Source organism: Lolium rigidum, chromosome 3, assembly GCF_022539505.1.
Source record: "Lolium rigidum isolate FL_2022 chromosome 3, APGP_CSIRO_Lrig_0.1, whole genome shotgun sequence".
NCBI lineage: Eukaryota > Viridiplantae > Streptophyta > Magnoliopsida > Poales > Poaceae > Lolium > Lolium rigidum.
The window spans coordinates 9,870,769-9,894,899 of NC_061510.1; positions in this window are offsets into that span (position 1 = coordinate 9,870,769).

Below are 24,131 nucleotides of genomic sequence, written 5' to 3' on the forward strand. Positions count from 1 at the left end.
TGTATCATCTCCTCTCTTGATCCTTGAAAACTTCCTCCACACCAAACTCCAAAACAAACTTCCATTAGAGGGTTAGTGCACAATCAAAATTTACATGTCTGCGGAGGTGTACTAATAATCATTCTTAACACCTCTGGATTACTGTACAAAGCTACAACGAAAGTCAATGGCATCAGAAAATCACATCAAGCATAGCAAAAACAGGCAAATGCGACAAGTAACAGGTGAATCATGTCAAAACAGAATAGTTTGTGAAAGACGAATTTTATCGAGTAACATTGACTGCTCAGCTGGAAAATGTCACAAACTGAAACAGAAAGCTGCACATATCTCGAGTGATCACTCACGCGAAATTGCCATAGATAATCAGAGCTACGCTGCTAAGAATTAGCGGCCAGATCTCGTGACAGCAAAGAAATCTGTTTCGCAGCAAGTAATCCAAACTCCAGGATGAACCTCCACTATCAACGACTCTTACTTGGCACAACAATGCACAAAACCAAGATAAGGGTTTGAGAATTAAACCTATGTATCCAAAATACTATGCATGATTGAGAAAACTCCAAACCCCGGTGTCAATGCATCATCTCTTGATAACACTTGATATACACTTTCTGCGCCTAGCTGAAAGGCGTTAAAAAAAAGCGCTTATGGGAGACAACCCATGTTTTTACTACAATACTTTTATTTTATATTTGAGTCTTGGAAGTTGTTTACTACTGTAGCAACCTCTCCTTATCTTAGTTTTGTGCATTGTTGTGCCAAGTAAAGTCTTTGATAGTAAGGTTCATACTAGATTTGGATTACTGCGCAGAAACAGATTTCTTTGCTGTCACGAATCTGGGCCTAATTCTCTGTAGGTAACTCAGAAAATTATGGCAATTTACGTGAGTGATCCTCAGATATGTACGCAACTTTCATTCAATTTGAGCATTTTCATCTGAGCAAGTCTGGTGCCTCAATAAAATTTGTCTTTACGAACTATTCTGTTTTGACAGATTCTGCCTTTTATTTCGCATTGCCTGTTTTGCTATGCTTGATGGATTTTTCTATTCCATTGACTTTCAGTAGCTTTGTGCAATGTCCAGAAGTGTTAAGAATGATTATGTCACCTCTGAACATGTAAATTTTAATTGTGCACTAACCCTCTAATGAGTTGTTTTGAGTTTGGTGTGGAGGAAGTTTTCAAGGATCAAGAGAGGGAGATGATACAATATGATCAAGGAGAGTGAAAGCTCTAAGCTTGGGGATGCCCCGGTGGTTCACCCCTGCATATTTTAAGAAGACTCAAGCGTCTAAGCTTGGGGATGCCCAAGGCATCCCCTTCTTCATCGACAACATTATCGAGTTCCTCCCCTGAAACTATATTTTTATTCCATCACATCTTATGTGCTTTGCTTGGAGCGTCGGTTTGTTTTTGTTTTTGTTTTTGTTTAAATAAAATGGATCCTAGCATTCATTGTGTGGGAGAGAGACACGCTCCGCTGTTGCATATGGACAAATATGTCCTTAGGCTTTACTCATAGTATTCATGGCGAAGGTTGAATCTTCTTCGTTAAATTGTTATATGATTGGAATCGGGAAATGCTACATGTAGTAATTCTAAAATGTCTTGAATAATTTGATACTTGGCAATTGTTGTTCTCATGTTTAAGCTCTTGCATCATATACTTTGCACCTATTAATGAAGAAACACCTAGAGCTTGCTAAATTTGGTTTGCATAATTGGTCTCTCTAAAGTCTAGATAATTTCTAGTATTGAGTTTGAACAACAAGGAAGACGGTGTAGAGTCTTATAATGTTTACAATATGTCTTTTATGTGAGTTTTGCTGCACCGGTTCATCCTTGTGTTTGTTTCAAATAACCTTGCTAGCCTAAACCTTGTATCTAGAGGGAATACTTCTCATGCATCCAAAATCCTTGAGCCAACCACTATGCCATTTGTGTCCACCATACCTACCTACTACATGGTATTTCTCCGCCATTCCAAAGTAAATTGCTTGAGTGCTACCTTTAAAATTTCCCTTCTTTACCTTTGCAATATATAGCTCATGGGACAAATAGCTTAAAAACTATTGTGGTATTGAATATGTACTTATGCACTTTATCTCTTATTAAGTTGCTTGTTGTGCGATAACCATGTTCCTGGGGACGCCATCAACTACTCTTTGTTGAATATCATGTGAGCTGCTATGCATGTTCGTCTTGTCTGAAGTAAGGGAGATTTACCACTCATTTAATGGTTAGAGCATGCATATTGTTAGAGAAGAACATTGGGCCGCTAACTAAAACCATGATCCATGGTGGAAGTTTCAGTTTTGGACATATATCCTCAATCTCATATGAGAACATTAATTGTTGTTACATGCTTATGCATTAAAGAGGAGTCCATTATCTGTTGTCTATGTTGTCCCGGTATGGATGTCTAAGTTGAGAATAATCAAAAGCGAGAAATCCAATGCGAGCTTTCTCCTTAGACCTTTGTACAGGCGGCATAGAGGTACCCCTTTGTGACACTTGGTTAAAACATGTGTATTGCGATGACAATCCCGGTAATCCAAGCTAATTAGGACAAGGTGCGGGCACTATTAGTATACTATGCATGAGGCTTGCAACTTGTAAGATATAATTTACATAACACATATGCGTTATTACTACCGTTGACAAAATTGTTTCTTGTTTTCAAAACCAAAGCTCTAGCACAAATATAGCAATCAATGCTTCCCTCTGCGAGGGGCCTTTCTTTTACTTTTATGTTGAGTCAGTTCACCTATCTCTCTCCACCTCAAGAAGCAAACACTTGTGTTAGCTGTGCATTGATTCCTACATACTTGCATATTGCACTTGTTATATTACTTTACATTGACAATATCCATGAGATATACATGTTATAAGTTGAAAGCAACTGCTGAAACTTAATCTTCCTTTGTGTTGCTTCAATACCTTTACTTTGATTTATTGCTTTATAAGTTAACTCTTATGCAAGACTTATTGATGCTTGTCTTGAAAGTACTATTCATGAAAAGTCTTTGCTTTATGATTCATTTGTTTACTCATGTCATTACCATTGTTTTGATCGCTGCATTCATTACATATGCTTACAATAGTATGATCAAGGTTATGATGGCATGTCACTCCGAGAAATTATCTTTGTTATCGTTTACACGCTCGGGACGAGCGAGGAACTAAGCTTGGGGATGCTGATACGTCTCCGACGTATCGATAATTTCTTATGTTCCATGCCACATTATTGATGATATCTACATGTTTTATGCATACTTTATGTCATATTTATGCATTTTCCGGCACTAACCTATTAACGAGATGCCGAAGAGCCGATTCTCGTTTTCTGCTTGTTTTTGGTTTCGAAATCCTAGTAAGGAAATATTCTCGGAATTGGACGAAATCAACGCCCAGGGGCCTATTTTTGCACGAAGCTTCCAGAAGACCGGAGGACTTACGAAGTGGGGCCACGAGGTGGCCAGACACCAGGGCGGCGCGGCCCAAGGCCTGGCCGCGCCGGCCTGTTGTGTGGGCCCCTCGTGACGCCCCTTTACCTGCCCTTCCACCTACATATAGTCTTCGTCGCGAAACCCCCGATGCCGAGAGCCACGATACGGAAAACCTTCCGGAGACGCCGCCGCCGCCAATCCCATCTCGGGGGATTCAGGAGATCGCCTCCGGCACCCTGCCGGAGAGGGGAATCATCTCCCGGAGGACTCTTCACCGCCATGGTCGCCTCCGGAGTGATGAGTGAGTAGTTCACCCCTGGACTATGGGTCCATAGCTGTAGCTAGACGGTCGTCTTCTCCTTATGTGCTTCATTGTCGGATCTTGTGAGCTGCCTAACATGATCAAGATCATCTATCTGTAATGCTATATGTTGTGTTTGTTGGGATCCGATGGATAGAGAATAATATGTTATGTTGATTATCAATCTATTACCTATGTGTTGTTTATGATCTTGCATGCTCTCCGTTATTAGTAGAGGCTCTGGCCAAGTTTTTACTCTTAACTCCAAGAGGGAGTATTTATGCTCGATAGTGGGTTCATGCCTCCATTAAATGCAGGACGGTGACGTGAAAGTTCTAAGGTTGTGGATGTCTTTGTTGCCACTAGGGATAAAACATTGATGCTATGTCCAGAGGATGTAGTTATTGATTACATTACGCACCATACTTAATGCAATTGTCTCGTTGTTTGCAACTTAATACTGGAAGGGGTTCGGATGATAACTCTGAAGGTGGACTTTTTAGGCATAGATGCATGCTGGATAGCGGTCTATGTACTTTGTCGTAATGCCCAATTAAATCTCACAATACTCATCATATCATGTATGTGCATGGTCATGCCCTCTCTATTTGTCAATTGCCCAACTGTAATTTGTTCACCCAACATGTTATTTATCTTATGGGAGAGACACCTCTAGTGAGCTGTGGACCCCGGTCCATTCTTTTACATCGAATACAATCTCATCGCAATACTTGTTCTACTTGTTTTATGCAAACAATCATCATCCACACTATACATCTAATCCTTTGTTACGAGCAAGCCGGTGAGATTGACAACCTCACTTGTTTCGTTGGGGCAAAGTACTTTGGTTGTGTTGTGCAGGTTCCACGTTGGCGCCGGAATCCCTGGTGTTGCGCCGCACTACATCCCGCCGCCATCAACCTTCGACGTGTTTCTTGGCTCCTCCTGGTTCGATAAACCTTGGTTTCTTTCTGAGGGAAAACTTGCTGCTGTACGCATCACACCTTCCTCTTGGGGTTCCCAACGGACGTGTGTCTTACACGCCATCAATCATTCGTTGACAACAACAAACACCTCTCAAAATAATTTTACTCCTGTTTTACAAATGAAAAGCTCTAGCACATGTTAATCCCTGCTTCCCTCTGCGAAGGGTCAATCTTTTACTTTTACATTAAGTCTCCATCCTTTCTTTGAGCACCTTCTTGAGAGCATAATTGTCATTCTTAGTGTGATATGCTTGTCCCAAAATATGATTAGCTGTGGTATAACTTTGATGCTTTTATCTTTGATAATCTTTACTTCTAGTCTCTCCATGAAATTCAGAGGTGCCTAGGCATTTATGTTTTGCCGTACAAATACGGGCAAGCGAGATACCACTTTATCATATCTTTTTATGAACATTGCAATCCTGCTGATAGATATGATTCATGATGCTTATTATTAGTTTGTTGGTATCCTTTTCATGATTGACATACCTATTAGATGACTTTATTTGCATGTATCTTATTATGAATTGCCTAAGTACTTGTCCATATCATGAGAATATTTACATCATATGAGCAAATGTGTTCGTGAAAGTTCTTTTATCGCACTCGGTTGTTAATCGAATTGCTTGAGGACAAGCAATAAGCTAAGCTTGGGGGAGTTGATACGTCCAAAACGTATCTACTTTCCCGAACACTTTTGTTATTGTTTTGCCTCTAATTTGTGTATTTTGGATACAACTAACACGGACTAACGCTGTTTTCAGCAGAATTGCCCTGGTGTCTTATTTTTGTGAACTCAACTTTCAGGAAAATCTCCGGAAATAATTGCAATGGGCCTATTTTCACAGAAGATTGATGGAGCCAGAAGACGAGACGGAGGGGGGCCACGAGGCGCCCACCCCACAAGGCGGCGCGGTGGGCCCCTGGGCCACGCCGGCCTATGGTGGCGGCGCCTCGGCCAGCCTCCGACGCTCCCCTCTGGAGTACTTAAGGGTTTCGACCTAAAAACGCACGGGGGTTCGACCAATCTGCCAGAAGACATCTAGAACTCTGCCGCCATCGCGAAACTCCGTCTCGGGACCAGAAACTTCGTTCTGGCACCCTGCCGGGACGGGGAATTGGAGGAGATCATCGCCATCATCACCACCGACGCCTCTCCATCGACCATCCATGCTTCCGCCATCCATGTGTGAGTAATTCCCCCGCTGTAGGCTGAAGGAGATGGTAGGGATTGGATGAGATTGATCATGTAATAGTCATAAGATTGTTAGGGCATAGTGCCTAGTATCCGTAGTTGGTACTTTTATGATATTATTGCAACTTGTTATGCTTAATGCTTGTCACTAGGGCCTGAGTGCCATGATTTCAGATCTGAACATGTTATTGTTTCATGATGATATTCATTGTTTTATGATCTTACCTGCAAGTTGTATACACATATTGCTGTCCGGAACCCGAGGCCCCAAAGTGACGAAATTGGGACAACCGGAGGGGAAGGCTGTGATATGAGGATCACATGTGTTCACGGAGTGTTAATGCTTTGCTCCGGTGCTCTATTAAAAGGAGTACCTTAATTACCAGTAGATTCTCTAGAGGCCCGGCTGCCACCGGCTGGTAGGACAAAAGATGTTGTGCAAGTTTCTCATTGCGAGCACGTACGACTAAATACGAAACACATGCCTATGGTTGTTTAGTACTTTGATACCGTTTTATTATTATCTGCAAATGCCCTGCCTTGATTGTTACATGAGTTCTCTTATCCATGCAGCGCCCGTTCATCCATCTATGTGCCTACAGTATTTTAATCCTGATGTTTACTATAATCACTACTGCTGTCTTTGTTACACTGCTGCTTATATTTCACTATCGCTATCGCTATTAAAGCTGTTGCTACCGATAAACTCTTGCGAGCAAGTCCGTTTCCGAGTGCAGCTGAATTGACAACTCCGCTGTTAAGGCTTACAAATATTCTTTGGCTCCCCTTGTGTCGAATCAATAAATTGGGTTTTACTTCCCTCGAAGACTGTTGCGATCCCCTATACTTGTGGGTCATCAGGAAACACGATCCCGAACGAAGTGAAGATCAATCTCAACATGCTTGGTACGTTGGTGTTGAACTAGATTCGTTGAGAGATAGGTGGCGGAGATGTTATCACAGTAGATGATGGTAGCCTTCGTTGGAGGTTGATGCAGCTCGAGAAGAAATTGGCGTAGCCACACAGATTTAGCCACGCAGTTGGCCACTGCACGATATTCAGCTTCAGCACTAGAGCGAGAGACTGTTTGCTGGCGTTTGGTGGACCAGGAAACGAGATTCTTGCCAAGAAAAGCACAGGAACCAGAAGTAGATTTGCGTGTGTCAGGACAGCCAGCCCAATCAGCATCGGAGTACGCAACCAACTCGGACGAGGAACCAACGTAAAGCTGAAGACCGAGATGAGATGTACCCTGGACATAGCGCAGAATCCGTTTCATAAGCTGAAGATGAGTCTCTCGTGGATCATGCATGAATAGGCAAACTTGCTGGACATCATAGGAGAGATCCGGTCTCGTCAAGGTCAAGTACTGTAGGGCACCGGCAATGCTACGATATTTTGAGGGATCTTTCACGGAGGGACCATCCTGAGCTGACAGTTTGCACTCAGTGTCAATAGGAGTTGAGATCGGATTGCAGTTGATCATGTCAGCCCATTCCAGGAGATCCATGGCATACTGCTGTTGAGAGAGAAATAATCCATGAGATGTGCGATGAACGTTGACACCAAGAAAATGATGGAGAGCCCCCAGATTACTCATAGCAAATTCAGAACTGAGAGACGCAATGATGCGCTGAAGGAGCGAGTCGGAGCTGGCAGTGAGGATGATGTCGTCCACATATAGGAGCAGATAGGCAATGGCATTGGCTGAGTGATAAATGAAAAGAGAGGAATCACTTTTCGAGCTGATGAATCCAAGACTGTGAAGATATGCTGTAAACCGAAGAAACAAGGTGCGAGGTTCTTGTTTCAGAACATACAGAGATTTCTTGAGCTTGCACACATGTAACGGATTAGCAGAATCAACAAACCCGGCCGGTTGAGAGCAGTATACTGTTTCAGCAAGATCTCCGTGTAAGAAAGCGTTCTTGACATCCAGTTGATGAATAGGCCATGAGCGCGAGGTAGCAATACCAAGGACCACTCGGATGGTAGCAGGTGATACGTCTCAAACGTATCTATAATTTCTTATGTTCCATGCTAGTTTTATGACAATACTCACATGTTATATATGCACTTTATATCATATTATGGCATTTATTGGACTAACCTATTAACAAGATGCCACAGTGCCAGTTTCTGTTTATTATGTCTGTTTATTGCGGAAAAGGCCCAAAAACCAAAGTGCTCGGAAAAATCCAGAAAAATCACAGAAATTCTATTTCGCCGGAAGACTCACGGAGCCAGAAGGGCAAGCCAGGGGGAGGCCCAGGACCTCCACACCATAGGCCGGCGCGGCCAGAGGGGTGGCCGACCCACCCTATGGGGTGGGCCCCTCGGGACTCTTCCGACTCCGCCTCTTCGCCTATATAATCCCTCGTGACCTAAAAACCCGACACCAATTGACGGAACTCCAGAAAGACTCCAGGGACGGCGCCGCCATCGCGAAACTCCGTTTCGGGGGACAGAAGTCTCTGTTCCGGCATGCCGCCGGGACGGGGAATTGCCCCCGGAGTCATCTCCATCGACGACACCGCCATCTTCATCGCCATCGTTGTCTCCCATGATGAGGAGGGAGTAGTTCTCCCCGAGGTCGAGGGCTCTACCGGTAGCTATGTGGTTCATCTCTCTCTCCCATGGTGTGATCTTTATGTGATCATGAGCTTTGTATCACTATTAATCTATGTGCTACTCTAGTGATGTTATTAAAGTAGTCTATTCCTCCTCCATGATGTAATGTTGACAGTGTGTGCATCATGTAGTACTTGGCGTAGGTTATGATTGTAATCTCTTGTAGATTATGAAGTTAACTATTAGTATGATAGTATTGATGCGATCTATTCCCCCTTTCATAGCTATTGTTGACAGTGTGTATGCTATGTTAGTACTCGGTCTAAGTTGCAATGGTCTATTATGCACTCTAGAGGTTACTTAAATATGAACTCCGGAGGTTGTGGAGCTTGTTTACTCCGGCTTGAGGTGTGCTTTTATAGCCCTACACAATGAATGGTGTTTGTTATCCAACAAGAGAGTGTGAGAAAGTAGCACAAGTGAAGAGAAGTTATTTATTTATGTGATCATTGTTGAGAGTGTCCACTAGTGAAATTATGATCCCTAGGCCTTGTTTCCAAATATCGAATCACCGTTTATTTACTGTTCTAATGCATGTTTACTTGCTGCCATATTTATTTCAGATTGTTATTACCACTCATATTCATCCATATCACTTGCATCTTACTATCTCTTCGCCGAACTAGTGCACCTATACATCCGACAAGTGTATTAGGTGTGTTGGGGACACAAGAGACTTCTTGTATCGTAATTGCGGGGTTGCTTGAGAGGGATATCTTTGACCTCTACCTCCCCGAGTTCGATAAACCTTGGGTGATTCACTTAAGGGAAACTTGCTGTTGTTCTACAAACCTCTGCTCTTGGAGGCCCAACACTGTCTACAGGAATAGAAGCGTGCGTAGACATCAAGCTATTTTCTGGCGCCTTTGCCGGGGAGGTAAGGTAAAAAGGTATTCACATCCTCCGACTACTAAGCTATTTCCTAGCACTGTTGCCGGTGTGTGAGTGCTCGAAGCTATTTCCTTTAGATCCTGCAATTGCATCTTTTTGTTTCTTGTTTTTATTTTTCACTAGTTAGGCATAATGGAGAACAACAGTGAGCTTTTTAATCTATTTCCTGAGTTAAGGCATGAATTGTTTGATGCGAAAATTAAAAAACCTATGGAACCTTATTTGCATACTAGTAGCAATGTGATTAGTATGAACGCAATTACTGCTAATGCTATGGAGAAGTCTAAGCTTGGGGAAGCTAGTTTTTATGATCTTTTTAGCTTCCCATCTTTAGGGGAGAAAATTTGCTCTGATAATACTTTATCTCCCATATGCGATAACTCTAATGATGCTTGTGATATTTTAAATCCACCTGCTGAAAGTACTCCTTTCAAGATACCTATGAAAATTGTTGAACTTGCTATGAACAATTGCTATTTTGGAGATGGGACTGTCCATCCTAGTGATCATTTTCTCTTTATACATGAATTATGCGAGTTGTTCGGGAATGCAGGTATTTCAAAGGACCAAGTTAAGAGGAAGCTATTCTCTATATCTCTGAAGGGCAGAGCTGCAGAATGGTATAAGATGCTGAAGAATGGTCGATCTATTGGTTGGGAGGAAATTGTACCTCTCTTTTATTCTAAATTTTATCCTCCTCATGAAGTGCATGTTGATAGGAATTACATCTATAACTTTTATCCTCGTGATGGAAAGAGTATTTCCCAAGCATGGGGGAGATTGAAGTCATTAATGCTCAAATGTCCCATTCATGAGCTCCCCCGTAATGTTATTGTTAATAATTTTTATGCAAGGCTTTCAGGACACCACAAGGACTATCTAGATGCCTGTTTGGAGGGATCTTTCACAAGCAAGGAGGTTGAAGCTAGATGGGACCTTCTTGATCGGATTCAGGAGAATACTGAAGATTGGGAGAACGACAAAGGTAAAGAACCAGGTATAAACTATGAATATGAATGCATTAAGTCTTTCATTGAAACTGCTGATTTTCAAGAGCTTAGTGCTAAATATGGTCTTGATTCTCAAATTATGGTCGATTATTATAGAGTCTTTGCTTCTCATATTAATGTTCCTAAAGCAAATTGGTACATGTATCATGAACCTTTTAAAGACACTTGCATGGAAAATGAAATTGTTGTTAATGATTGCAATGAACATGCTCAAACTTCTGAGAATGCTATTTCCTATAAGCATGTTAATTTTTGTGGAGTTCATAGACCTTGTGAAAAGAATAAAACTGAAGAAGAATATTGTATCCATCACAGGAATGAAAAAACTAGAAAGTGGTCTAGGGCTCTAGATGATCTCGGTGAAAAAGTTTGTGCCCTCTATCCTTTTATTTGTGAACTTTCCCATAGAGTGGGTCATTTTAATTTTCAATGCTCCTCCAATGATAATTCGAACCCCATGAGTGCTGCAAATTTGTATTGTGATGATGAAATCACTCCTAATCAGCATGATGAACTTACATTATTTTTGGTGTGTGAAGAGTTATTGAGAAAAACTTCTTTGGTGGATATGAGTGCTCTTGATATTAATAGTGTCCTGCATGGGTGCCTTTCTTATTGCATTAATAACTGCCATACAAATACTTACATACAAAATATTTTAGAAGATGACACTCTGCCAAAATATGATAGGACCGCTGTGTGTTTTGAACTTATTAATGAAAAGGAGGAATCCTCCCAAGTTTCTTCCATTGTTTCTGGAAATAAATCAGGTTATGTGGAGAAGCCTCCCTTCAAGCCTCTTCCTCCTAAAGAAGGGAATGAGGAGAAGGAAAAGAAGAAGAGGAAGAAGGGAACGAAGAAGAAGAAGAAGAAGAAGAGGGGGAATAAAAAGAAAGAGGTAACAGCATATCCCCGCGTGTATGAGATAACGATAGGTAATCGTAAGTATGTTGCTCCTAATGATTATTATGATAATGAATCTGAGTACAATGATCTTCCTATGCCCTTTACCTATATTAGTGATCATGATTTGGAAGAGCACACTATCTTTGATATTGAAGATCTCTGGGACACTAATTCTGAAAATGATGATATTAATAATTGCCATAGTATTAGTACTATCCATGTTTCTTTCCATAATGATATAGAAAGTTCTAAGCTTGGGGAAGTTGGTTCTGATGAGCATGATATTTTTAGTCCCCCAAGCATGGAGGATAAAATTTACTTTAATGATACTTTACCTCCTATATATGATGATTACAATGATGACTATCATATTTTCAGTCCACCTACTATTGAGGAGAAGATTAATTATGATTACAATATGCCTCCTATATATGATGATTATGGTGATGAGAATAATAGTGATAGCTATTTTATTGAATTTGCTCCCACTACAATTAATAGTAAATACTATGCTTATGTGGAGAGTAATAATTTTATGCATGTAGCTCATGATAAGAATGTTTCATGTGATAGTTATATTATTGAGTTTTTTCATGATGCTACTGAAAGTTATTATGAGAGAGGGAAACATGGTTTTATATATCTTAATAATACTAAGTTTCCCCTCTTTATGTTGAGAATCTTGAAGTTACTCGAGTTTTATCTTCCTATGCTTGTCACTTTGTTCTTCATGAATTTATTTGTGAACAGATTCCTTTTCATAGGAAGTGGGTTAGGCTTAAATTTGTTTCATACTTGCTTTTTGATGCTCTCTTTGCTTCAACTCTCATCCTTACGCGAGCATCATTAAAATTACTGAGCCCATCTTAATGGCTGTAAAGAAAGCACTTCTTGGGTGATAACCCATGTTTTTATTTTGCTACTGTTTTGTTGTGTCTTGGAAGTTGTTACTACTGTAGCAACCTCTCCTTATCTTTATTTTATTGAATTGGTGTGCCAAGTAAAGTCTTAGATAGTAAGGTTGATACTAGATTTGGATTTCTGCGCAGAAACAGATTTCTAGCTGTCACGAATTTGAGTAGACCTCTCTGTAGGTAACTCAGAAAAATCTGCCAATTTACATGTGTGATCCTAAGATATGTACGCAACTTTCATTCAATTTGAGCTTTTTCATCTGAGCAAGTTAAGTGCCCCTGAAAAATTCGTCTTTACGGACTGTTCTGTTTTAACAGATTCTGCCTTTCTATTTCGCATTGCCTCTTTTGCTATGTTGAATGGATTTCTTTGTTCCATTAACTTTCAGTAGCTTTGTGCAATGTCCAGAAGTGTTAACAATGATTGTGTCACCTCTGAATATGTGAATTTTTGATTATGCACTAACCCTCTAATGAGATTGTTTTGAGTTTGGTGTGGAGGAAGTTTTCAAGGATCAAGAGAGGAGGATGATACAATATGATCAAGAAGAGTGAAAAGTCTAAGCTTGGGGATGCCCCCGTGGTTCATCCCTCGCATATTTCAAGAAGACTCAAGCATCTAAGCTTGGGGATGCTCAAGGCATCCCCTTCTTCATCGACAACTTATCGAGGTCACCTCTAGTGAAACTCGTATTTTTATTCCGTCACATCTTATGTGCTTTACTTGGAGCGTCCGTGTGCTTTTATTTTTGTTTGTGTTTGAATAAAATCGGATCCTAGCATTCCTTGTGTGGGAGAGAGACACGCTCCGTTGTTTCATATGAACACTGGTGTTCTTAGCTTTACTTTTAATGTTCATGGCGAAGGTTGAAACTGCTTCGTTCATTGTTATTTGGTTGGAAACAGAAAATGCTTCATGTGGTAATTGGTATATTGTCTTGAATAATTTGATACTTGGCAATTGTTTTGCTCAAATAGATCATGTTTAAGCTCTTGCATCATGTACTTTGCACCTATTAATGAAGAACTACCATAGAGCTTGTTGAAATTTGGTTTGCATGATTGTCTCTCTAAAGTCTAGATATTTTCTGGTAAAGTGTTTGAACAACAAGGAGACAGTGTAGAGTCTTATAATGCTTGCAATATGTTCTTACGTAAGTTTTGTTGTACCAGTTCATACTTGTGTTTGCTTCAAACAACCTTGCTAGCCAAAGCCTTGTACTGAGAGGGAATACTTCTCGTGCATCCAAATCCTTGAGCCAAAACCTATGCCATTTGTGTCCCCCATACCTACCTACTATGTGGTATTTCTCTGCCATTCCAAAGTAAATTACTTGAGTGCTACCTTTAAAAATTTCATTCCTTGTCTTTGCAATACATAGCTCATGGGAAAATAGCCTTAAAAACTATTGTGGTAATGTTATCACCAGATTTTGGCCAAATCAGGAGGTGGGCCGCGATCAGGATGGGCTTGGAAGATTACACGTTGAAGATCTCTGAAGCGGCCTTGCTCGGTGAAATTGGGCCAGATTGCCCATGTATCTTTAATTACAATAGTTTGTATCTAGATTAAAAGTTAGAGTTTATCTCGTGCACGGTTTAGTGCACGCCCACATTAGAAAGTCCGCTTGGACTATAAATATGTATCTAGGGTTTATGGAATAAACAACAACCAACGTTCAACCACAAACAAATCTCGGCGCATCGCCAACTCCTTCGTCTCGAGGGTTTCTACCGGTAAGCATCATGCTGCCTAGATCGCATCTTGCGATCTAGGCAGCACTAGCCTGCCCACGTTGTTCATGTGTTGCTCGTCTTCGAAGCCTTTTTGATGGCGAGCAACGTAGTTATCTTAGACATGTTAGGGTTAGCATTGTTCTTCATATTACATGCTTTCGTAGTGCAACCCTCGCATGTCTAGCCGCCCTTACACCTATCTTAGGTGTAGGGGCGGCACCCGCTGATCATAGTTTAGTAGATCTGATCCGTTACGGTTGCTCCTTGTTTCATCAAGGATTAGTTTAACATCCGCAATAGTTAGGCCTTACAAAGGGTTGGAGGATCCAGCGGCGTGTAGGGTGGCGTTTGCTAGCCCTAGAAAGGATGTTCGGGGATCAACCTCGTGTTGGTTTTTAGGCCCTGTCTAGGATCGGCTTACGGTCACCGTGCGCGAGCGCGAGGCCCAATCGTGAGTAGGATGATCCGATTATGCGGTGAAAACCCTAAATCGTCGTAGATCTAATCAGCTTTATCTTGATCAAGCAGGACCACCATATATTCGGACACCTCGTCCGAATCATGGGTGGATCGGCTCCTTGAGCCGATTCACAGGATAACCTGAGAGCCGATCGAGGCTCGTATTTAATGTTTACGTGTGTGCCCTGCAGGGAAACTAAGCGAGGCATCATCCACACCTTCCTCACCGGGTATAGGTCAGGTGGCACGCCATTGCGGTTGGCATCGGCGCGTGCGACCAGGAGGCTTTGCGGGCCGTCGCTCTGAGGGACTGGGGCCAGCCGCAGCCCTAGTTGTTCCCGGCTCTACCGTGTTGCCCGTCTCTGCCCGCCAGGGGGTTTCTGACGTCAACACATTCTGGCACGCCCGGTGGGACCCCTTCAACATCCACCACATCGCCGTCTGCATCCGAGATGGCGGAAAGCACTCCGGTCAAGTACGAGGATCTGCCTGACGACCTCAAGAAGAAGCATGACGAAATCAAGGCGGTCCTCGAAGCCGAGCTCATCGGCTCCTTCCACCGAACCCGCTCCCATGGCGTCAGGTGGAAGGGTTTCACACCTGAAGGCGCACTCGATGGAGTGGACCCGTCTGCCCCGTCAGAAGAACGCACCAGGTCGCTGAAGTACGAGGATCTGCCCGAGGAGCTCAAGAAGAAACATGACGACATCAGGGCAACCCTCGAAGTCGAACTCATCGGCTCCTCTGAAAAGACCCGGCCGCACGATATCAAGCTCGGCAGAGACTCACGTCCGTCGCCTGGCGTCACCATGGTGGATCTCAGCCACTCCATAGGCCAGCCAAAGTTCTCCTTTGGTGTTAACATGGCAGGGCTCGCGAGCCGCCATGGCAAAGACGAAGCAGAAAGCAGCCACTCCCGTGGCAAGGACAAAGAGGAGGCCGATCCACGCGACCGGCCCCAAGATGATGACGAGGCGGTACCGACAGGGGAGGGAATGAGAAGCGTGCGGTATCAACGTCCACTCTCCGAGCACCTCCTCAACAAATATGAGCGGCGAGTGCGACCGACGTCGGCACTACGACGTAGATGATGAAAGGAGCCGTCGGTCCGACGCGGAGGTCGGGAGGTACCGTCAACATGATAGAAGCAACGACGGGTACAATCGTCGCGGCTGAAGGAAGGTCAAGGGGGCAGGATGACATGGATAGGCACCGGGACTGTCCGTTCTTCAAACATTGCTGGGACTCAGGAATGAGCCGATTGCCAACAATCGAGAACTGCCCAGAATGCAAGCAAAGGAAGAAGGATGCCGCTAACATGTCCGTGTTCAAGCGTCTAGGGCCTCTCCCGCCTCGGAACAAGCACGCTGAGTCCGCTCGAGTGGAAGATCTCGAGGAACTAGAGGACGATGATGAAGAAGATAAATATCATCGGCCCAGGTGGTGCCCCGACGGGCTCAGCCGTTCCCAAAAAGCGAAGGGTTCAGCGTCTGCGTGGGTTGGAAGAAGCTGAAAGATTGTACCTACGCACGCTAAGGAAGGCACGGCCTGATCTGGCCGCCAAAATTCGGCGAACCCTGGACGAAGAAGGTCGGCCACAAAGAAAAGAGTGGCGCCCCAAGCAGAGGAAAGCCGATGATGATACATCGGTCGGCACAAACATGGTCTTCATTCTTCCAACGGAGTTTAGTGCTCCAAGATTATATGAAGCACCCGTGGCGCAATTAGACTGCGGCCCACGGCCGGTCATCTTTGAGAAGCCAAAAAAGAAGTTACGAGGCATCCGAAGGCCCTGTACTTGCAAGGCTACATCAATGGGCAGCCTGTCAACAAAATGTTGGTGGACACCGGAGCGGCAGTTAACATCATGCCATACTCCATGCTACGTCGGTTGGGACGCTCCAGTTCGGATCTGATCAAGACCAACGTAACACTGAGTGATTTCAACGGCCAAGCATCTGACGCACAAGGTGTTCTGAATGTGGATCTGACCGTAGGAAGAAAAACTGTCCCTACGACGTTCTTTATCGTCGACAGCAAGAGCACCTACGCTGTCCTACTAGGGAGAGATTGGATCCACGCCAACTGTTGCATTCCATCCACGATGCACCAATGCCTGATACGGTGGGATGGAGATGAAGTAGAAGTCGTCCATGCGGATGATTCGGTCGAGGTTTCAATAGCCGGCATGGACATTTGGGAGACATCAGGCCAAGAGCCGCTCTCAGGTATCAATTTGGACGACTGTGAGCGCATCGACGTGACAAAGAACGGGGTTAGGCTGGTCTTATCCACCGGCCTGACCGTGTAACAAAAGCAAATGTCGATGGATAAACATGGCGAGACCGATCCTTGTGATCGGCCCCAAAAGATTTGTGAAGGGACATCACAAAACCTTCACCGAGAAAGCAACGGGAGGCCGATTCCAGCAATCGGCCAAAATTATCCTCACCATCCATTCTGCTCGGGTTCAACATGTTATCCAACAGAGCCGATACCATCAATTCTCTTGACAGAATCGGCTCCAGGGGGCACCCAGGTGGATAAAACGCGAGGATATGCAGTAGAAGCGTCTCATCCTTTGATGATGGGTATTGGAGTATGGGGGCCGATACACAAATCGGCCGAAAATTCAAAAAAATTTAAGCATAGCCGATGTGCAGACATCGACTTAAGAATCAATGGAGCAGGGAGTGGGTCTTCCCTTCAAGGACCCCTTGGCAAGTCTTCAAGTTCAACGGCAAGGGCAGCATAAGCGTGCAAGTCAGGGGGACGTTGCGCCCAGAGTCTGGAGGGCGTCAGAAATGCGAGGACGTTCTCACCGGAAGTTGCTGCAGCCTGCCAAAGAGGATGAGCCGATCTGATCAGCAAGGCGCAAGGACTGAACTGTAGAAGCTCGGGGGAGGGCGGCTCGCCCTGAAATTTCCTCACTCTAAAGAACCGATTTTGTTGAATCGGCTGATGCTGCATTACGAGTTGGAAACCGAGAATGACCGGCGTGGTCGGCTCGCTGCTATTCTCGCCCCGACTGAGGCTCGGGGGGCAGCTCACCTTGAAGGTTCTCTGCTCTGGGGAGCCGATTTCGTTGGAATCGGCTAACTCTGCATCACAACTTACCTGAAGAATGGTGCTAATGTTGCAAAATTATCAGTTTCAGTATGCAAGACGATTCAGCAACAAGCCTAGAACTATGTTGAGGGCACCTGCTCAACACCAGATTACTAGCCTGCTGGATCGGCTGTATAGAATGTCAACGGATGAAAGGTGATCAATTGGTTGGCCCCGCACGATAGCACTCTCGAACATGGTCGAGCCCAGGCCTGTTTGCCTGAATTACGGGTCCTCATCATTGTTTCCACCCCGGCTGAGGCTCGGGGGGCAACTTGCCACGAGAGGTCCTTTGCTGTAAGAAAGCCGATTTTGCTAAAATCGGTTGGCTCTGCATCTCGGTTTGATTTTGAGCAATGGTTGCTGAAAGAGAACAGAGCAGGATTATAAAACGTCACTGCAGAAGTGATGCCTGTCCTGCAGAAGTGGCAGCTTCGGCGTTTGGATTGATCCGGCAACAGTCCTAGGGCTCTTCTGAAGGCAAAGAGGATCTGGAAGGGAAGGATGTGGCAGAAGAATGTCTGAAAGGCCTAGGGTTTGCGCGATTATGGCTTGGCCTTGTTTGACCAGGAGTTTGGGTCCGGATGGATCTATCTCGAAATTTATCGCGAGAGACCGATGCGATGCCGTCGGCTTATTGGGCATTGACCAGATTGGCAATCGGCAGAATCAGTACGAAGGACAATCGGCTAAATTATCATAAAGGGAATCGGCAAAATCAAATTGGGGAATTTCTTCATTGATAAACCAGATTTCTTACATAGAAGAGCTGATTGCTCTCAAAAGGAAGTACTAGGGGATACATTGCCCCGTCTACTACTGCTGGCCCTATGCTAAGATCCTATCTAGGGGCCGCTGCTACCCTCGTCGTCGTCGTCGCCGTCATCGCCACTGTCGGCGCTACTCCCTACCGGCTCGTCATCGCTGCTCCAGCGGCCGCCGACAGGACCCTCGTTGTCTTCGTCCTCTTCGTCAGCGTCGTCGTCGCTGTCGACGTCGCTGAGGTTCCCGGGCCAGAGGTGGCGGCGTTTGGCCGGCGGCTCGTCGGAGGAGCTGTCTTCGTCCTCCTCCTCCTCCTCCTCCTTCACCTCCTCGGAGGAGGTGAAGTCATCCCAGGAGAAGCGATCGTCATCGCTCTCCTCCTCCGATTCCCCGTCGGCGAGGAAGCGGAGGTCTCTCTCCCCACTGGTCAAGGATTTGTCTTCCTCGGACCAGATGGAGGAGGCGTGGTCTTCCGAGTCCCATTCTTCTGGTGCGCGAATGTCCGGCGGCGTCTCACGGGAGGAGGAGGACCCGAGGGAGAGTTCCGATGAGGTGGAGGAAGAGGAAGACATGATGCGCAGAAGGGCTTTTGGGAGTGCTAATGTGAAGAGGACGAAGAGGAGAATTGTTCGATGCAGTTAAATAAAGGGGATGGAGATTTAATTTTCGAACCGGTTTTCGAGGACGTGGTGCCAAACCGTCAAATCGTGCGGAGAAGTTGGGAAGGCAAGTCGTCATGATGAAACATACTGCGACGGTTCTGCTCCGCCACGACATGACCCTTCGAAGGAAAAACGAGTGGTTTTGAAATTATCATTACCAAAACCAGGGGGCATGTGTTATCACCAGATTTTGGCCAAATCGGGAGGTGGGCCGCGATCGGGATGGGCTTGGAAGATTACACGTTGAAGATCTCTGAAGCGGCCTTGCTCGGTGAAATTGGGCCAGATTGCCCATGTATCTTTAATTACAATAGTTTGTATCTAGATTAAAAGTTAGAGTTTATCTCGTGCACGGTTTAGTGCACGCCCACATTAGAAAGTCCGCTGGACTATAAATATGTATCTAGGGTTTATGGAATAAACAACAACCAACGTTCAACCACAAACAAATCTCGGCGCATCGCCAACTCCTTCGTCTCGAGGGTTTCTACCGGTAAGCATCATGCTGCCTAGATCGCATCTTGCGATCTAGGCAGCACAAGCCTGCCCACGTTGTTCATGCGTTGCTCGTATCGAAGCCTTTTTGATGGCGAGCAACGTAGTTATCTTAGACATGTTAGGGTTAGCATTGTTCTTCATATTACATGCTTTCGTAGTGCAACCCTCGCATGTCTAGCCGCCCTTACACCTATCTTAGGTGTAGGGGCGGCACCCCGCTTGATCATAGTTTAGTAGATCTGATCCGTTACGGTTGCTCCTTGTTTCATCAAGGATTAGTTTAACATCCGCAATAGTTAGGCCTTACAAAGGGTTGGAGGATCCAGCGGCGTGTAGGGTGGCGTTTGCTAGCCCTAGAAAGGATGTTCCGGGGATCAACCTCGTGTTGGTTTTTAGGCCCCGTCTAGGATCGGCTTACGGTCACCGTGCGCGAGCGCGAGGCCCAATCGTGAGTAGGATGATCCGATTATGCGGTGAAAACCCTAAATCGTCGTAGATATAATCAGCTTTATCTTGATCAAGCAGGACCACCATATATTCGGACACCTCGTCTGAATCATGGGTGGATCGGCTCCTTGAGCCGATTCACAGGATAACCTGAGAGCCGATCGAGGCTCGTATTTAATGTTTACGTGTGTGCCCTGCAGAAACTAACCGAGGCACCATCCACACCTTCCCGACCAGGTATAGGTCAGGTGGCACGCCCTTGCAGTTGGCATCGGCGCGTGCGACCAGGAGGCTTTGCGGGCCGTCGCTCTGAGCGACTGGGGCCAGCCGCAGCCCTAGTTGTTCCCGGCTCTACCGTGTTGCCCGTCTCTGCCCGCCAGGGGGTTTCTGACGTCAACAGGTAAAGAATATGTTGCTTATGTATCTTATTTCTTATAAGTTTCTTGTTGAGCGGTAACCATGTTTCTGGGGACGCCATCAACTATTACACCTTTGTTGAATATCATGTGAGTTGCTATGCATGTTCGTCTTATCTGAAGTAAGGGTGATTTATCATGATCAAATGGTTTGAGTATGCATATTGTTAGAGAAGAACATTGGGCCGCTAACTAAAGCCATGAATCATGGTGGAAGTTTCAGTTTGGACATTAATCCTCAAATCTCTTATGAGAATATTATCTGTTGTTGAATGCTTAAGTATTAAAGAGGAGTCCATTATCTGTTGTCTATGTTGTCCCGGTATGGATGTCCTTAGTTGAGATCTATCAAAAACGAGAAATCAAATGCGATCTATCTCCTTGGATCTTTGTACACGTGACATAGAGGTACCCCTTTGTGACACTTGGTTGAAACATATGTTATGCAATGATAATCCATGTAAATTCAAACTAATTAGGACAAGGTGCGAGCACTATTGGTACTCTATGCATGAGGCTTGCAACTTATAGGATGTCTTATGCATAACACATATGAATTATTACTACCGTTGACAAAATTGTTTCTATGTTTTCAAAATGAAAAGCTCTAGCACAAAAATAGTAATCCATGCTTCCCTCTGCGAAGGGTCCTTTCTTTTACTTTATGTTGATTCAGTTTACCTACTTCCTTCTATCTTAGAAGCAAACACTTGTGTCAACTCTGTGCATTGATTCCTACATACTTGCTTATTTGCATTCATCATATTACTTCGTGTTGACAATTATCCATGAGATATATCCATGAGATAAACATGTTGAAGTTGAAAGCAACTTCTGAAACTTATATCTTCCTTTGTGTTGCTTCAAAGATTTCTACTATCCATGCAGCGCCCGTTCATCCATCCATGTGCCTACAGTATTTTAATCCTGTTGTTTACTATAATCACTACTGATGTCTTTGTTACACTGCTGCTTATATTTCACTACTGCTACTGCTATAAAACTGTTGCTACTGATAAACTCTTGCGAGCAAGTTCTGTTTCCAGGTGCAGCTGAATTGACAACTCCGCTGTTAAGGCTTACAAATATTCTTTGGCTCCCCTTGTGTCGAATCAATAAATTGGGTTTTACTTCCCTCGAAGACTGTTGCGATCCCCTATACTTGTGGGTCATCAGGAAACACGATCCCGAACGAAGTGAAGATCAATCTCAACATGCTTGGTACGTTGGTGTTGAACTGGATTCGTTGAGAGATAGGTGGCGGAGATGTTATCACAGTAGACGATGGTAGCCTTCGTTGGAGGTTGATGCAGCTCGAGAATAAGTTGGCGTAGCCACACGGATTCAGCCACGCAGTTGGCCACTGCACGATATTCAGCTTCAGCACTAGAGCGAGAGACTGTTTGCTGGCGTTTGGTGGACCAGGAAACGAGATTCTTGCCAAGAAAAGCACAGAAACCAGAAGTAGATTTGCGTGTGTCAGGACAGCCAGCCCAATCAGCATCGGAGTACGCAACCAACTCGGACGAGGAACCAACGTAAAGCTGAAGACCGAGATGAGATGTACCCTGGACATAGCGCAGAATCCGTTTCATAAGCTGAAGATGAGTCTCTCGTGGATCATGCATGAATAGGCAAACTTGCTGGACATCATAGGAGAGATTCGGTCTCGTCAAGGTCAAGTACTGTAGGGCACCGGCAATGCTACGATATTTTGAGGGATCTTTCACGGAGGGACCATCATGAGCTGACAGTTTGCACTCAGTGTCAATAGGAGTTGAGATCGGATTGCAGTTGATCATGTCAGCCCATTCCAGGAGATCCATGGCATACTGCTGTTGAGAGAGAAATAATCCATGAGATGTGCGATGAACATTGACACCAAGAAAAAGATGGAGAGCCCCCAGATCACTCATAGCAAATTCAGAACTGAGAGACGCAATGATGCGCTGAAGGAGCGAGTCGGAGCTGGCAGTGAGGATCATGTCGTCCACATATAGGAGAAGATAGGCAATGGCATTGGCTGAGTGATAAATGAAAAGAGAGGAATCACTTTTCGAGCTGATGAATCCAAGACTGTGAAGATATGCTGTAAACCGAAGAAACAAGGTGCGAGGTGCTTGTTTCAGACCATACAGAGATTTCTTGAGCTTGCACACATGTAACGGATTAGCAGAATCAACAAACCCGGCCGGTTGAGAGCAGTATACTGTTTCAGCAAGATCTCCGTGTAAGAAAGCGTTCTTGACATCCAGTTGATGAATAGGCCATGAGCGCGAGGTAGCAATACCAAGGACCACTCGGATGGTAGCAGGTGATACGTCTCAAACGTATCTATAATTTCTTATGTTCCATGCTAGTTTTATGAAAATACTCACATGTTATATATGCACTTTATATCATATTATGGCATTTATTGGACTAACCTATTAACAAGATGCCACAGTGCCAGTTTCTGTTTATTATGTCTGTTTATTGCGAAAAGGCCCAAAAACCAAAGTGCTCGGAAAAATCCAGAAAAATCACAGAAATTCTATTTCGCCGGAAGACTCACGGAGCCAGAAGGGCAAGCCAGGGGGACGCCCAGGACCTCCACACCATAGGCCGGCGCGGCCAGAGGGGTAGCCACCCCACCCTATGGGGTGGGCCCCTCGGGACTCTTCCGACTCCGCCTCTTCGCCTATATAATCCCCCGTGACCTAAAAACCCGACACCAATTGACGAAACTCCAGAAAGACTCCAGGGACGCCATCGCGAAACTCCGTTTCGGGGGACAGAAGTCTCTGTTCCGGCACGCCGCCGGGACGGGGAATTGCCCCCGAAGTCATCTCCATCGACACCACCGCCATCTTCATCGCCATCGCTGTCTCCCATGATGAGGAGGGAGTAGTTCTCCCCCGAGGCTGAGGGCTCTACCGGTAGCTATGTGGTTCATCTCTCTCTCCCATGGTGTGATCTTTATGTGATCATGAGCTTTGTATCACTATTAATCTTTGTGCTACTCTAGTGATGTTATTAAAGTAGTCTATTCCTCCTCCATGATGTAATGTTGACAGTGTGTGCATCATGTAGTACTTGGCGTAGGTTATGATTGTAATCTCTTGTAGATTATGAAGTTAACTATTACTATGATAGTATTGATGCGATCTATTCCCCCTTTCATAGCTATTGTTGACAAGTGTGTATGCTATGTTCGTACTCGGTCTAAATTGCAATGGTCTATTATGCACTCTAGAGGTTACTTAAATATGAACTCCGGAGGTTGTGGAGCTTGTTTACTCCGGCTTGAGGTGTGCTTTTATAGCCCTACACAATGAATGGTGTTTGTTATCCAACAAGAGAGTGTGAGAAAGTAGCACAAGTGAAGAGAAGTTATTTATTTATGTGATCATTGTTGAGAGTGTCCACTAGTGAAAGTATGATCCCTAGGCCTTGTTTCCAAATATCGAATCACCGTTTATTTACTGTTCCACTGCATGTTTACTTGCTGCCATATTTATTTCAGATTGTTATTACCACTCATATTCATCCATATCACTTGCATCTTACTATCTCTTCGCCGAACTAGTGCACATATACATCTGACAAGTGTATTAGGTGTGTTGGGGACACAAGAGACTTTTTGTATCGTAATTGCAGGGTTGCTTGAGAGGGATGTCTTTGACCTCTACCTCCCTGAGTTCGATAAACCTTGGGTGATTCACTTAAGGGAAACTTGATGCTGTTCTACAAACCTCTGCTCTTGGAGGCCCAA